Source organism: Oncorhynchus masou, chromosome 24 (genome assembly GCF_036934945.1).
Source record: "Oncorhynchus masou masou isolate Uvic2021 chromosome 24, UVic_Omas_1.1, whole genome shotgun sequence".
Taxonomy (NCBI): domain Eukaryota; kingdom Metazoa; phylum Chordata; class Actinopteri; order Salmoniformes; family Salmonidae; genus Oncorhynchus; species Oncorhynchus masou.
Window position 1 is genome coordinate 100,033,456 of NC_088235.1, and position 14,346 is coordinate 100,047,801.

General features: G+C 44.3%; 1 protein-coding gene across 1 annotated transcript in view; it reads right to left on the bottom strand.

Annotated features, from left to right (window-relative positions):
- Positions 1-13,099, bottom strand: part of adcyap1r1b (adenylate cyclase activating polypeptide 1b (pituitary) receptor type I) — a 58,123-nt gene extending 45,024 nt beyond the window's left edge. The window contains exon 1 of the mRNA XM_064935858.1: positions 12,721-13,099. The gene's annotated coding sequence lies outside the window, so the exon portion shown is untranslated. The remainder of the gene's footprint in view (positions 1-12,720) is intronic.
- Positions 13,100-14,346: the final 1,247 nt, after the last annotated feature.

Here is a 14,346-nt window from a genome sequence, read left to right on the forward strand (position 1 = left end):
ACAGGAAAAGGCTGCAGTGGAATAGGTTGAGAGCTTCAAGTTCCACGGTGTGTCCACATCACCAACAAACTAGCATGGTCCAAACACACTAAGACAGTCATGAACAGGGCACAACAATGCCTATTCCCCCTCAGGAGACTGAAAAGATTTGGCATAGGTCCTCAGATCCTATGGTATGGCAACTACTCGGCCTCTGACCGCAAGGCACTACAGAGTGTAGTCCGTACGGCCCAGTACATCACTGGGGCAAAGCTTCCTGCCATGCAGGACCTCTATACCAGGCGATATCAGAGGAAGGCCCTAAAAATTGTCAAAGACTCCACGGCATGCGGTACCGGAGATCCAAGTCTAGGTCCAAGAGGCTTCTAAATAGCTTCTACCCCCAAGTCAAAAACAGTTCATCAAAGGGCTACCCAGACCACTCTTTTACGCTGCTGCTACTCTCTGTTTATTATCTATGCATAGTGACTTTTACTCTACCTACATGTACATATTACCTCCATTACCTCGACTAACGGGTGCCACCGCACATTGACTCTGTACCGGTACCACCTGTATATATTATTTATTACTTTTACTTTCGAATTATTATTATTTTTTTCTTAAAACTTCTTAAAGCATTGTTAGTTAAGGGCTTGTAAGCATTTCACCTGTTGTATTCGGCGCATGTGACAAATAACATTTGATTTGACTTGAAGCTCTGAAAAGAAAACACACACACACAAAGAAACGGACACATACACACTATGTTGGCAGGGGGATGAAAACAGGCAAAGAGCTGCGTTCCCATGCAAGATGCTTTTGTGTGTGTGTACACACTGTGCTCTCTTTGATGTGACCCTGGACTCCACGTCAGTTGGGAGAATGATGGGGAATATATTTAACTTCAGAGGATATCTGTCCTTCATATATTCTCTCCTCCAGGAATGGTATTAGTGTGTGTTAATACAGGATAATGCCCAGACCAATCCTTGAGTTAGTCACTGAAGTCTGCCGCTCTATATTTAGACATAGGATTTATGAACAAAATTAACATACACAGACATATCTCACTCTTCATTATTAATGGGGAGAGAGAGAGAGAGAGAGCGGGCGAGAGAAAGAGAAAGGGATAAAGAACAAGAAAGAGAGAGATATATAGAGAGAGAGGATAGAGAACAAGAAGGAGTGAGCGAGAGAGCAGAGAGAGAGAGAAAAAAAGAAAGAGAGAGAGAGAGGGGGGTAGAGAACAAGGAGAGAGAGAGGGAGAGAGAGAAGAGGGCAGAGAGAGAAATAAGTAAAGAAATAGAGAGAATCAGACAGACAGAGTAAGAAGGAGACTGAGAAAGAAACAGAGAGGGAGGGGAAAGAAAGAGAGAATGTTCAGACAGAAGGCTCTTCATCAAAATCAAAGCTGCCCTGGTTTCTTGCTCCCATTCTGTCTTTCTTTCCCATAAGTCACTGGGGAACTGTATGCATATAGTACAGGCTAAAGCAGCATTTCCCAACTCAAAGGGTGCACATTTGGTTTTTAATTAAGTTAATGGTATTTAGTTGTTGCTATTAGGGCTGGGCGGTATTTTACTACAGTGCCTTGCGAAAGTATTCGGCCCCCTTGAACTTTGCGACCTTTTGCCACATTTCAGGCTTCAAACATAAAGATATAAAACTGTATTTTTTTGTGATGAATCAACAACAAGTGGGACACAATCATGAAGTGGAACGACATTTATTGGATATTTCAAACTTTTTTAACAAATCAAAAACTGAAAAATTGGGCGTGCAAAATTATTCAGCCCCCTTAAGTTAATACTTTGTAGCGCCACCTTTTGCTGCGATTACAGCTGTAAGTCGCTTGGGGTATGTCTCTATCAGTTTTGCACATCGAGAGACTGAAATTTTATCCCATTCCTCCTTGCAAAACAGCTCGAGTTCAGTGAGGTTGGATGGAGAGCATTTGTGAACAGCAGTTTTCAGTTCTTTCCACAGATTCTCGATTGGACAAATCTCCGTCCCAGTCTCAGGTCTTTTGCAGACTCCATCAGGTTTTCTTCCAGAATGGTCCTGTATTTGGCTCCATCCATCTTCCCATCAATTTTAACCATCTTCCCTGTCCCTGTTGAAGAAAAGCAGGCCCAAACCATGATGCTGCTACCACCAAGGTTGACAGTGGGGATGGTGTGTTCAGGGTGATGAGCTGTGTTGCTTTTACGCCAAACATAACGTTTTGCATTGTTGCCAAAAAGTTCAATTTTGGTTTCATCTGACAAGAGCACCTTCTTCCACATGTTTGGTGTGTCTCCCAGGTGGCTTGTGGCAAACTTTAAACAACACTTTTGATGGATATCTTTAAGAAATGGCTTTCTTCTTGCCACTCTTCCATAAAGGCCAGATTCGTGCAATATACGACTGATTGTTGTCCTATGGACAGAGTCTTCCACCTTAGCTGTAGATCTCTGCAGTTCATCCAGAGTGATCATGGGCCTCTTGGCTGCATCTCTGATCAATCTTCTCCTTGTATGAGCTGAAAGTTTAGAGGGACGGCCAGGTCTTGGTAGATTTGCAGTGGTCTGATACTCCTTCCATTTCAATATTATCGCTTGCACAGTGCTCCTTGGGATGTTTAAAGCTTGGGAAATCGTTTTGTATCCAAATCCGGCTTTAAACTTCTTCACAACAGTATCTCGGACCTGCCTGGTGTGTTCCTTGTTCTTCATGATGCTCTCTGCGCTTTTAACGGACCTCTGAGACTATCACAGTGCAGGTGCATTTATACGGAGACTTGATTACACACAGGTGGATTGTGTTTATCATCATTAGTCATTTAGGTCAACATTGGATCATTCAGAGATCCTCACTGAACTTCTGGAGAGAGTTTGCTGCACTGAAAGTAAAGGGGCTGAATAATTTTGCACGCCCAATTTCTCAGTTTTTGATTTGTTAAATACAGTTTTATATCTTTATGTTTGAAGCCTGAAATGTGGCAAAAGGTCGCAAAGTTCAAGGGGGCCGAATACTTTCGCAAGGCACTGTATATACCAGTATTTATCCACGGACCGGTTTGGGTTTTTACTTTCCCATCTATAACGATATTTAAATGTTGGGTTTGTTAAATGTGATACGCCGTGTGTAACGTCCATGTTTTATAGTTAACTCCGCTACTTGAGTCATCCCTCTCTGCTCTCTCCACACGGCTTTCCACACAGACCTAGTCCCACCCCCTGTCACTCAAGGAGCGTATTTGTTGTTGCTTGACCACGAGAGACTCAGTCTAAATGGTCAATGTTGATGACTACGATGTTGTTTCCACTTTGATCTAAATATAAATTCACAAGTGTTCTATAATTACAATATTAGGTTGTGTTTATTACATCTGCAAACAGCTAGATTGTGTTTTCTTTGCAAGTTAAGCTAAATCGTGTTAGCCACTAATGTTAATCGCTAGTTAAGTGGCTTGCTAACTAGCTAATAAAAGTAGTGAGTCCGAGCAAACGTAGCTAGCTAATACAGCCTGATACCAGTGCTGTTGGAGGCTTAAATCAGCGTGTTGTTTGTGCAACAGTATCTTCTAAATCAAAGAGGAATAGGCGAGGCATGAATATGTTGGCTATATGAATAAAGATTGAATGTAGCCAAATATTATAGGGTCCCCTAGGAAACACTGAACATCACTTTGGTTCCTAACCTGTCACAATAACTCATCCATGGAATTTTCATTTGTTGTCATGTCAAACAACACTGTATTCAAAGTGCCCACTATTATTTATATTCTATAGAACAACTATAGAATTATAATAAACCTTCTATTTCCATGATTACAAAAGTTCACCCAAGTGTTTTGATCTAACTCACAAATGCAACATTTGGTTAAAAATAAGGCCTAGATTTTTTGCCCATATCGTGGCAGTGTGGAAATGATCTCAAATGAGTGCAGGAAACGCAGAAATGCAGGAAATTGTTTTAGGTTGAAGTTGAATTCAACAGTATCAAACAATCCAAATGGAGAAAGACCCATTGAAATAATTTAGAATATATGTGTTGCCACCCTAGGGTAAAGCACTACTCATAAAGCAAATTTAGAACTTATATTAATCAAAACCATAAAATATAGAGTTCAACCGATTAATCGTCTTGGCCGATTAATTAGGGCCGATTTTAAGTTTTCATAACAATCGGTAATCAGCCTTTTTGGACGCCGATTATGGTCAATTATATTGCAATCCACGAGGAAAGTGCGTGGCAGGCTGACCACCTGTTACGCGAGTGCAGCATCAAAATGGTAAGTTGCTAGATAGCATTAAACTTATCTTACAAAAAACAATCAATCTTCACTTTACTAGGTTAACTAGCTTGTCCTGTGTTGCATATAATCAAAACGGTGCCTGTTAATTTATCATCGAATCACAGCCTACTTCAATTTCGTTAAACGGGTGATGATTTAACAAAAGCACATTTGCGAAAAAAGAACAAGCGTTGCACTAATGTACCTAACCATAAACATCAATGCCTTCCTTAAAATAAATGCACAGAAGTATGTTTTTAAATATGCATATTTAGTTAAAAGAAATGTATGTTAGCAGACAATATTAACTAGGGAAATTGTGTCACTTCTCTTGTGTTCAGTGCAAGCAGAGTCAGGGTATATGCAGCAGTTTGGGCCGCCTGGCTCGTTGCGAACTGTGTGAAGACCATTTCTTCCTAACAAAGACCGTAATTAATTGTCCAGAATTTTACATAATTATGACATAACATTGAAGGTTGTGCAATGTAACAGCAATATTTAGACTTAGGGTTGCCACCCATTCGATGAAATACGGAAGGTTCCGTATTTCACTGAAAGAATAAACGTTTTGTTTTTGAAATTATAGTTTCCGGATTTGACCATATTAATGACCAAAGGCTCGTATTTCTGTGTGTTTATTATAATTTAGTCTATGATTTTATATTTGATAGAGCAGTCTGACTACGCGGTGGTAGGCTACAGCAGGCTCGTAAGCATTCATTCAAACATCACTTTACTGCATTTGCCAGCAGCTCTTAGCAATGCTTGAAGCAAAGCGCTGTTCAAACCTATCAACTCCCGAGATTAGGCTGGCAATACTAAAGTGCCTATAAGAACATCCAATAGTCAAAGGTATATGAAATACAAATGGTATAGAGAGAAATAGTCGACGCGTCATAATTCCTATAATAACTACAACCTAAAACTTCTTAACTGGGAAAATTGAAGACTCATGTTAAAAGGAACCACCAGCTTTCATATGTTCTCATGTTCTGAGCAAGGAACTTAAACGCTAGCTTTTTTACATGGCACACTTTTACTTTCTTCTCCAACATTGTGTTTTTGCATTATTTAAACCAAACATGTTTCATCATTTATTTGGGAATAAATTGATTTTATTTATGTATTACATTAAGTCAAAAGTGTTCATTGTTCATTCAGTATTGTTGTAATAGTCATTATTACAAATATATATTTAAAAACCGGCAGATTAATTGGTATCGGCTTTTTTTGGTCCTCCAATAATCGGTATCGGTGTTGAAAAATCATAATCGGTCGACCTCTAATAAAATACCGTCAAAATGTAGAAAAATAGCATGATATGATTTTTATATCGCCAAGCCCTAGTTTCTATCTATGAACAGAATATGTAAGTAACAGTCGTGATATGTCCGTCCTCCCTTGAGAGAGGTGAGTGCAGCATTCTAGCATCTGTATCTGTATGGTGCTGTTGATATACACCGCTCAAAAAAATAAAGGGAACACTAAAATAACACATCCTAGATCTGAATGAATGAAATATTCTGATTAAATACTTTTTTCTTTACATAGTTGAATGTGCTGACAACAAAATCACACAAAAATGATTAATGGAAATCAAATTTATCAACCCATGGAGGTCTGAATTTGGAGTCACACTCAAAATTAAAGTGTGAAACCACACTACAGGCTGATCCAACTTTGATGTAATGTCCTTAAAACAAGTCAAAATGAGGTTCAGTAGTGTGTGTGGCCTCCACGTGCCTGTATGACCTCCCTACAATGCCTGGGCATGCTCCTGATGAGGTGGCGGATGGTCTCCTGAGGGATCTCCTCCCAGACCTGGACTAAAGCATCCGCCAACTCCTGGACAGTCTGTGGTGCAACGTGGCGTTAGTGGATGGAGCGAGACATGATGTCCCAGATGTGCTAAATTGGATTCAGGTCTGGGGAACTGGCGGGCCAGTCCATAGCATCAATGCCTTCCTCTTGCAGGAACTGCTGACACACTCCAACCACATGAGGTCTAGCATTGTCTTGCATTAGGAGGAACCTGGGGCCAACCGCACCAGCATATGGTCACACAAGGGGTCTGAGGATCTCATCTCGGTACCTAATGACAGTCAGGCTACCTCTGGCAAGCACATGGAGGGCTGTGCGGCCCCCCAAAGAAATGCCACCCCACACCATGACTGACCCACCGCCAAACCGGTCATGCTGGAGGATGTTGCAAGCAGCAGAATGTTCTCCACGGCGTCTCCAGACTCTGTCACGTCTGTCACGTGCTCAGTGTGAACCTGCTTTCATCTGTGAAGAGCACAGGGCGCCAGTGGCGAATTTGTCAATCTTGGTGTTCTCTGGCAAATGCCAAACATCCTGCAAGGTGTTGGGCTGTAAGCACAACCCCCACCTGTGGACGTCGGTCCCTCATTAACACCCTCATGGAGTTTCTGACCGTTTGAGCAGACACATGCACATTTGTGGCCTGCTGGAGGTCATTTTGCAGGGCTCTGGCAGTGCTCCTCCTGCTCCTCCTTGAACAAAGGCAGAGGTAGCGGTCCTGCTGCTGGGTTGTTGTCCTTCTACGGCCTCCTCCACGTCTCCTGATGTACTGGCCTGTCTCCTGGTAGCACCTCCATGCTCTGGACACTACGCAGAGACAGCAAACCTTCTTGTCACAGCTCGCATTGAGGTGCCATCCTGGTTGAGCTGCACTACCTGAGCCACTTGTGTGGGTTGTAGACTCCGTCTCATGCTACCACTAGAGTGAAAGCACCGCCAGCATTCAAAAGTGACCAAAACATCAGCCAGGAAGCATAGGAACTGAGAAGTGGTCTGTGGTACCACCTGCAGAACCACTCCTTTATTGGGGGTGTCTTGCTAATTGCCTATAATTTCCACCTGTTGTCTATTCCATTTGACAACAGCATGTGAAATGTATTGTCAATCAGTGTTGCTTCCTAAGTGGACAGTTTGATTTCACAGAAGTGTGATTGACTTGGAGTTACATTGTGTTGTTTAAGAGTTCCCTTTATTTTTTTGAGCAGTATATTATACCTCTCTCAGTTTATACTAGCAGCTTTGACACTTCTGACCTCTCCTTCCTCCCAGTGGTTCACACTCTACTCCCAGGACACTGACTGCTAGTAACACTGATAGTGATCCTCTACTATACACAGCATCCTGGATCAGTACAGGGAGGTGGATCACACAGACCTAGAGCACTGACTAAGCAGATGTTTCAGTGTTTCAGGTCATGTAACTCAGAGGTCACAGTGCAACAGTGTGTTTACGGGGCTGTTGCCGTGCATACCGTGAGATCATGTTATCGTCTCGCCATGGCGCCTACTTTCTACACAGTTACACGTCGCGTTAGAGCACTTTCACGGCTGAGGACATCAATGTCGACACTCACAACTCAGCCCTGCTCCTTTAGTTGTGTCATACGTACTCCACCATAGATTACTCCTGCCTTACATCCCTCTTCCCCTCCTCCTCACTCCCTCCCTCCATCCCCTATCTCTGCCCTTACACCTTTTCAGTTTATCCCCCTCTCTCTTCACAGACACCTCCTCCTCCCTCCATCCCCCTCTCTCTTCACAGACACCTCCTCCTCCCTCCATACCCCTCTCTCTTCACAGACACCTCCTCCTCCCTCCATACCCCTCTCTCTTCACAGATACCTCCTCCCTCCCTCCTACCCCTCTCTCTTCACAGATACCTCCTCCTCCCTCCATACCCCTCTCTTTTCACAGACACCTCCTCCTACATCCACCCCTCTCTTTTCACATATACCTCCTCCCTCCTCCCTCCATACCCTCCTCCTCCATACCCCTCTTCACAGACACCTCCTCCTCCCTCCATACCCCTCTCTCTTCACAGACACCTCCTCCTCCCTCCATACCCCTCTCTCTTCACAGACACCTCCTCCTCCCTCCATACCCCTCTCTCTTCACAGACACCTCCTCCTACATCCACCCCCTCTCTCTTCACAGACACCTCCTCCTACATCCACCCCTCTCTTTTCACAGACACCTCCTCCTCCCTCCATACCCCTCTCTCTTCACAGATACCTCCTCCTCCTCCCCCTCCATACCCCTCTCTCTTCACAGATACCTCCTCCTCCCTCCATACATCTTCCCCTCTCTTCACAGATACCTCCTCCTCCCTCCATCCCCCTTCACAGATACCCTCTCTCTTCCTCCTCCTCCCTCCATACCCCTCTCTCTTCACAGACACCTCCTCCTCCCTCCATACCCCTCTCTCTTCACAGACACCTCCTCCTACATCCACCCCCTCTCTCTTCACAGACACCTCCTCCTACATCCACCCCTCTCTTTTCACAGATACCTCCTCCTCCCTCCATACCCCTCTCTCTTCACAGATACCTCCTCCTCCCTCCATACCCCTCTCTCTTCACAGATACCTCCTCCTCCCTCCATACCCCTCTCTCTTCACAGACACCTCCTCTTACCTCCACCCCTCTCTCTTCCCCTACCTCCCTCATCCCCTCTTTCCCCTTCACTTCCCCTACCTCCCTCTGTCCCCCCTTTCCACCTCTCCACCTACCTCCCTCTGTCTCCCCTTTCCCCCTCTCCCCCTACCTCCCTCTGTCCCCCCTTTCCCCCTCTCCCCCTACCTCCCTCTGTCTCCCCTTTCCCCCTCTCCCCCTACCTCCCTCTGTCCCCCCTTTCCCCTCACTTCCCCTACCTCCATCCATCCCCCCTTTCCTCTCTCTTCCCCTACCTCACTCTGTCCCCCCTTTCCTCCTCTCTTCCCCTACCTCCCTCTGTCCCCCCTTTCCCTCTCTCTTCCCATACCTCCCTCCATCCCCCTTTTCCCTCTCTCTTCCCCTACCTCTCTCCGTTCCTCCTTTCCCTTTCTCTTCCTGTATGTCCCTCCATCCCCCTTTCCATCCCTCTTCCTCTGCAGCTACTACCCCTCAGTACATACCTCTCACTTCCTCTACACCTCTTCCTCCCTCCATCCCTCTATCTTCCCCTCTCCCTCTTCCCTGCTCTCACTGACTGTCACACTACATTAACCAATGAGTTTCAGATGAGTGAGTAGTGTCTCCGACCCTGGCGTGGTCTGGCTGCTCTCTGTCTGTCTCTACAGTATGTGGTGAAATGAAAACATCACTGAGAGGTAGGAGAGTTCTGGGCCTGTATCCATGAAGCCTCTCAGAGTATGAGTGCTGATCTAAGATCAGGTCTGCCTTGTTCATGCAATTGTATTGATTGTGATCTAAAAGTCAAAACTGATCCTAGAGCAACACTCCTACTCTGTGATGATTTATGAATCCCGTCCCAGTACTGACTAGCTGATATATGGTAAACTACGAGGGGAGGGATGTGCATTGTGCACTGCGTAGTACAGCACCATACTGTAGGACTAAGTGCAAATTAAAACATTACTTCCTTGTATTGTGGTTGCGGCACCACATCAACATGAAGAACAAGGAGTCCCGTTATTTAACTAAGTAGCATAAACATGCTCAGTCTGTTTAACTTTGTCTTTAGTGTAGTGCTGCTGAGCTGTAACTGGGTCCCATGCCTAATGTCCTTTCCTCCTCCTCTGGGCTCTGGGTTCTGCTACACTGGCCTGGCACCACTGTTAAATGGGCTGATTAAATCTTTAACTATTATTACTCATTCACTCCTCCTTTTGAGTGAGACTGCAGCCATATTGTCTGTATACACAGATTGGAAATACTGCCAATAATGTGTTTGACTATTATCAAGGAGCAAAGAAAACCACCCAACCCCAAAACACACACACACGCACACACACAATTTACATGAATACAGTTTAAACACACACACACATTTCAGGCAGATCACTCAAGAGTGACTTCGAAATTATGTTTTGGAGAAACAGAACAATAATGAGCAGGAGTTAACCAAGGGTGTCAAAAACACTTCGAAATTTGAAGTTTGGAGCAACATGGGTAAACGGCCTAATTCTGAAGTGAAAATGTGAGAGCTAGTTGCACATTCAGTACGCCTACGCATGCACATAATATTCAGTGGTTTGCTGCATATACTTTGTTTTGCAAATCAGCTGGTAGTTATTAAGATGCATCAATTTGATGGTACAGAGGCTTTGTGGAAACAACCATCTGAACAGCGACCACAGAGGACAGACTCCAGCCACACACACACACACACACACACACACACACACACACACACACACACACACACACACACACACACACACACACACACACACACACACACACACACACACACACACACACACACACACACACACACACAGTATATTTACCAAGAGCAGGAGAAAAAGGGAAAGCTATATAGTATAAAGCTGCTAGTGTATATTGACCAGTCTTCTACAGTATAACCGATGCTAACAGCAGAGGGGAGAAGACAGAAGAGAAAGCTGGGAGAAGAGGAGAGAAGGGAGGAAAGAAGAGAAGAGAGGGAGGAGAGAAAATAGGAGAGAAGGGAAGGGAGGGAGGAGAGAAAATAGGAGAGAAGGGAAGGGAGGGAGGAGAGAAAACAGGAGAGAAGGGAAGGGAGGGAGGAGAGAAAACAGGATAGAAGGGAAGGGGGAGGAGAGAAAATAGGAGAGAAGGGAAGGGAGGAGAGAAAATAGTAGAAAGGGGAAGGGAGGAGAGAAGGGAGGAAAGAAGAGAAGGGAGGGAGAAGAGAAAATAGGAGAGAAGGGAAGGGGGAGGAGAGAAAATAGGGAAGAAGGGAAAGGAGGGAGGAGAGAAAATAGGAGAGAATGGAAGGGGGGGAGGAGAGAAAATAGGGGAGAAGGGAAGGGAGGGAGGAGAGAAAATAGGAGAGAAGGGAAGGGAGGGAGGAGAGAAAACAGGAGAGAATGGAAGGGAGGAGAGAAAACAGGAGAGAAGGGAAGGGAGGAGAGAAAACAGGAGAGAAGGGAAGGGAGGAGAGAAAACAGGAGAGAAGGGAAGGGAGGAGAGAAAACAGGAGAGAAGGGAAGGGAGGGAGGAGAGAAAACAGGAGAGAAGGGAAGGGAGGAGAGAAAGCAGTGATTTCATTGATACAATGACAGATTGCAAGGTCACACAGCTGTTTCCTACAGGGTGTGGGCTTTCTGTATATACAGGAACAGGACCATAGAGTGTATGTGCATCCTGTATAAAAAGGCTTGGATTATACCATGGTCTTGTGTTTGAATCAATATGTTTTATTCATGTATTGTGTGGAAACTAGGGAAAGGATGTAAACATTGATCTCAGGAATTTGAGTTTTACACAGATATAGCCATCTATAGCGCTTGCTATCCATATTATAGACATGTTGGGTTTTTCTGTGGTTGGAAAATGATTAGCATAGCAACAATCCAATAGCAAATCATATTAGCATGATAATCAATCATACAATTATGCTGGACTGCTGTGAGCCCTGGTGCACTGTGGACATTTTGGTATAGCCTAGGCAAAATGTCTTATCCTGGAAGGTTATATTTTTTAGATAAAAATGATGCTAATTATTGGGAGGGGCAGTATTAACAATTGATATGAAGACAATAATGCTGTGGGCGTGGTGTGTTATACGTAGCTATAGTTTACGTAGCTATAGACCAGACATATATAATTCATATATTATTACATGTATAAAAAAGCAATTGTGTTTTGTTAAAATGTTATGTTATTGTTGTCTTATAACAATAGCATTATATATAAAAAAAATTGGCTGCGATTGAGAATAGCTGTATAAAGCGGTAACAGAAAGGATGCTTGAAGAAGCTTTTCATAGTGTGGCCTTGCAATTACGACGGCAAAAACAAATCAATACCCCTCTATTAAAACGTGCTTTATACATGGCAATTAATTGAGTCCATTGATAAAGAGATATATTGTCAGATGACAGTGGCCCTGTAAATAAATACATAACTGCATTCTGAGCCTAACCTATAATTCAATTCACGGGGTAAAAAAATACCCAATTTATCCACACCATTGGAGTGTTCTTGATGCACAAGACAAGGGCAGTGTGTGTTGTGTCAATATTCATCGGCTTAAATGTATGATCTTCTATACATTATCTTTCCTCTTTCTCTCTATAGGCAAACATCAACCTACCAGTGACTGTAAAGTATCCCTCTAAGCTCAACTCTCCCTCAACACATGCCGCAAGATGCCCGGTCCCCGCGAGGCGATGGTGAGGCGCGCTCGGATCATACTGATACACACACCGGCTGCGGTGCAGATTGCATACCGTTATTCGCTCTTGTTCACATGCGAAGCAAGGCACGGAAATCAATAAGGCTGCATATTAAATAACATCAGAAATATCAATCTCATCTGCACTGTTCTCTGAAATGTGCAGATAAACACCGTAGTAACCGCAAAAGAGAAAAACAGCCATTTGTCGTAGCCTATGCAAAACACTTTAGAGGAGATTGGTAGTCCATTACATGATGATGAATAGGCAGACTTGAATTGCTTCAGAAGGAGCGGTCGGGTTGATAATAAATCTTACCATCTCAGCGGTGATATCCATAAAACAACAGCACGACTTGAGTGAAATCTCCTTCTTGGTTTTTAGTGTTTGAGGGGAGAGGAGGAGAACGGCAACACCGGGCGCTTTCGTGGTGCAAAGCAACTCCCTCAGGGCGCAGTCGGACGGCCAGTGAACTTGTGAGTTCAGTTAAGCAGGTTCTCCTCACTCGACACCATTTATGAGGGTATTCACGTTGAAAGGGAGAGGGGCAAAGTTAGAGAATTGAATATAATTGGAAACTAGTGTGTTCAACGCAGATCTGACTCCGTCTGTGACTCGAATCTCGGTTCGGGGAATTATGACTGTTGTTATTTAATCATGCCATTCCACTGCCTTGCGGTTAACTGCGTGTGGTCACGTCGCTCGATCATGAAGTATGCGCTGCGCATTTCAACAAGCATGCCTCTCTCTCTCTCTCTCTCTCTCTCTCTCTCTCTCTCTCTCTCTCTCTCTCTCTCTCTCTCTCTCTCTCTCTCTCTCTCTCTCTCTCTCAACACTGAGACAATGCTGTACGTGCACTAACACCCCCACAGAACAGCTGTTTCAAGCCGAGCGTAGTTAGTGAAACCTAACTATCCACACACACTAACGACACAGTGAAACGATATGTTGTTACTTTGTTATGAGTGGTTCAACATGCACTGGATAAATGCTGCATATTTCGTCTCTGTATATAGTCTAATGTTTCAAATTCATCTTTGTCAGTTAATTGGAGGTAAAAGAACAACACAATACTGTCATCTCCATTGACTGTCTAGCCAAAATAGAAAGGCACAGATGGACACCTGCCATTAGGCCCAAGAATGACAAACACTTGGAAAAGAACACCATTAGATTGAATTTATTTTGAACATGTTGAGCATCAAAATTACACTTAATTTGGCTGCTTTCAATGCTTTCTACATATTGACAAATTTGATCACAGCAAAAATACCTTTTATTTGTATTTCAATGCTTTGTCTTTATATATTGATACAAAATTCGACCCAGCCGGTAACCCATTGCATAAGACTCATCCTCAGAGCCGTTGAAGATTAGCCAAACACTGCTAACTTGCTCGTAAAATCCGATACACAAAATATTTGGACATCATTTTTGTAAATCTCCATCGATGGCCATTCGCTGGAATAATCATTTAAGTTTAAATTGTGATGACGCATGTACGGGGGAGGACACGCAGGCAGGCCTTTAGAGAAGTGTATCTAAAAATATGCTCTCTCTCTCGGACTGACTGACTGACTGACTGACATCAACATTCTGTTCTTCTTCCGGTGAAGAGAGGAACGAGGAAAACAAACCTAGAGCTCTCTTACTTTCTTTCTCAGGGTGGCAAAGACATCTGATCCCTACGTCGGCCTGCCTCCTGGTCTGCCTGATGCCTCCCTGTCTCCCTCCCTCCCTCCTGGTCTGCCTGCCTCCTGGTCTGCCTGACTGCCTCCCTCCCTCCCTCCTGGTCTGCCTCCGTGTCTCCCTCCCTCCCTCCTGGTCTGCCTGCCTCCTGGTCTGCCTGACTGCCTCCCTGTCTCCCTCCCTCCCTCCTGGTCTGCCTGCCTCCTGGTCTGCCTGCCTCCTGGTCTGCCTGACTCCCTCCCTCCCTCCATCCTG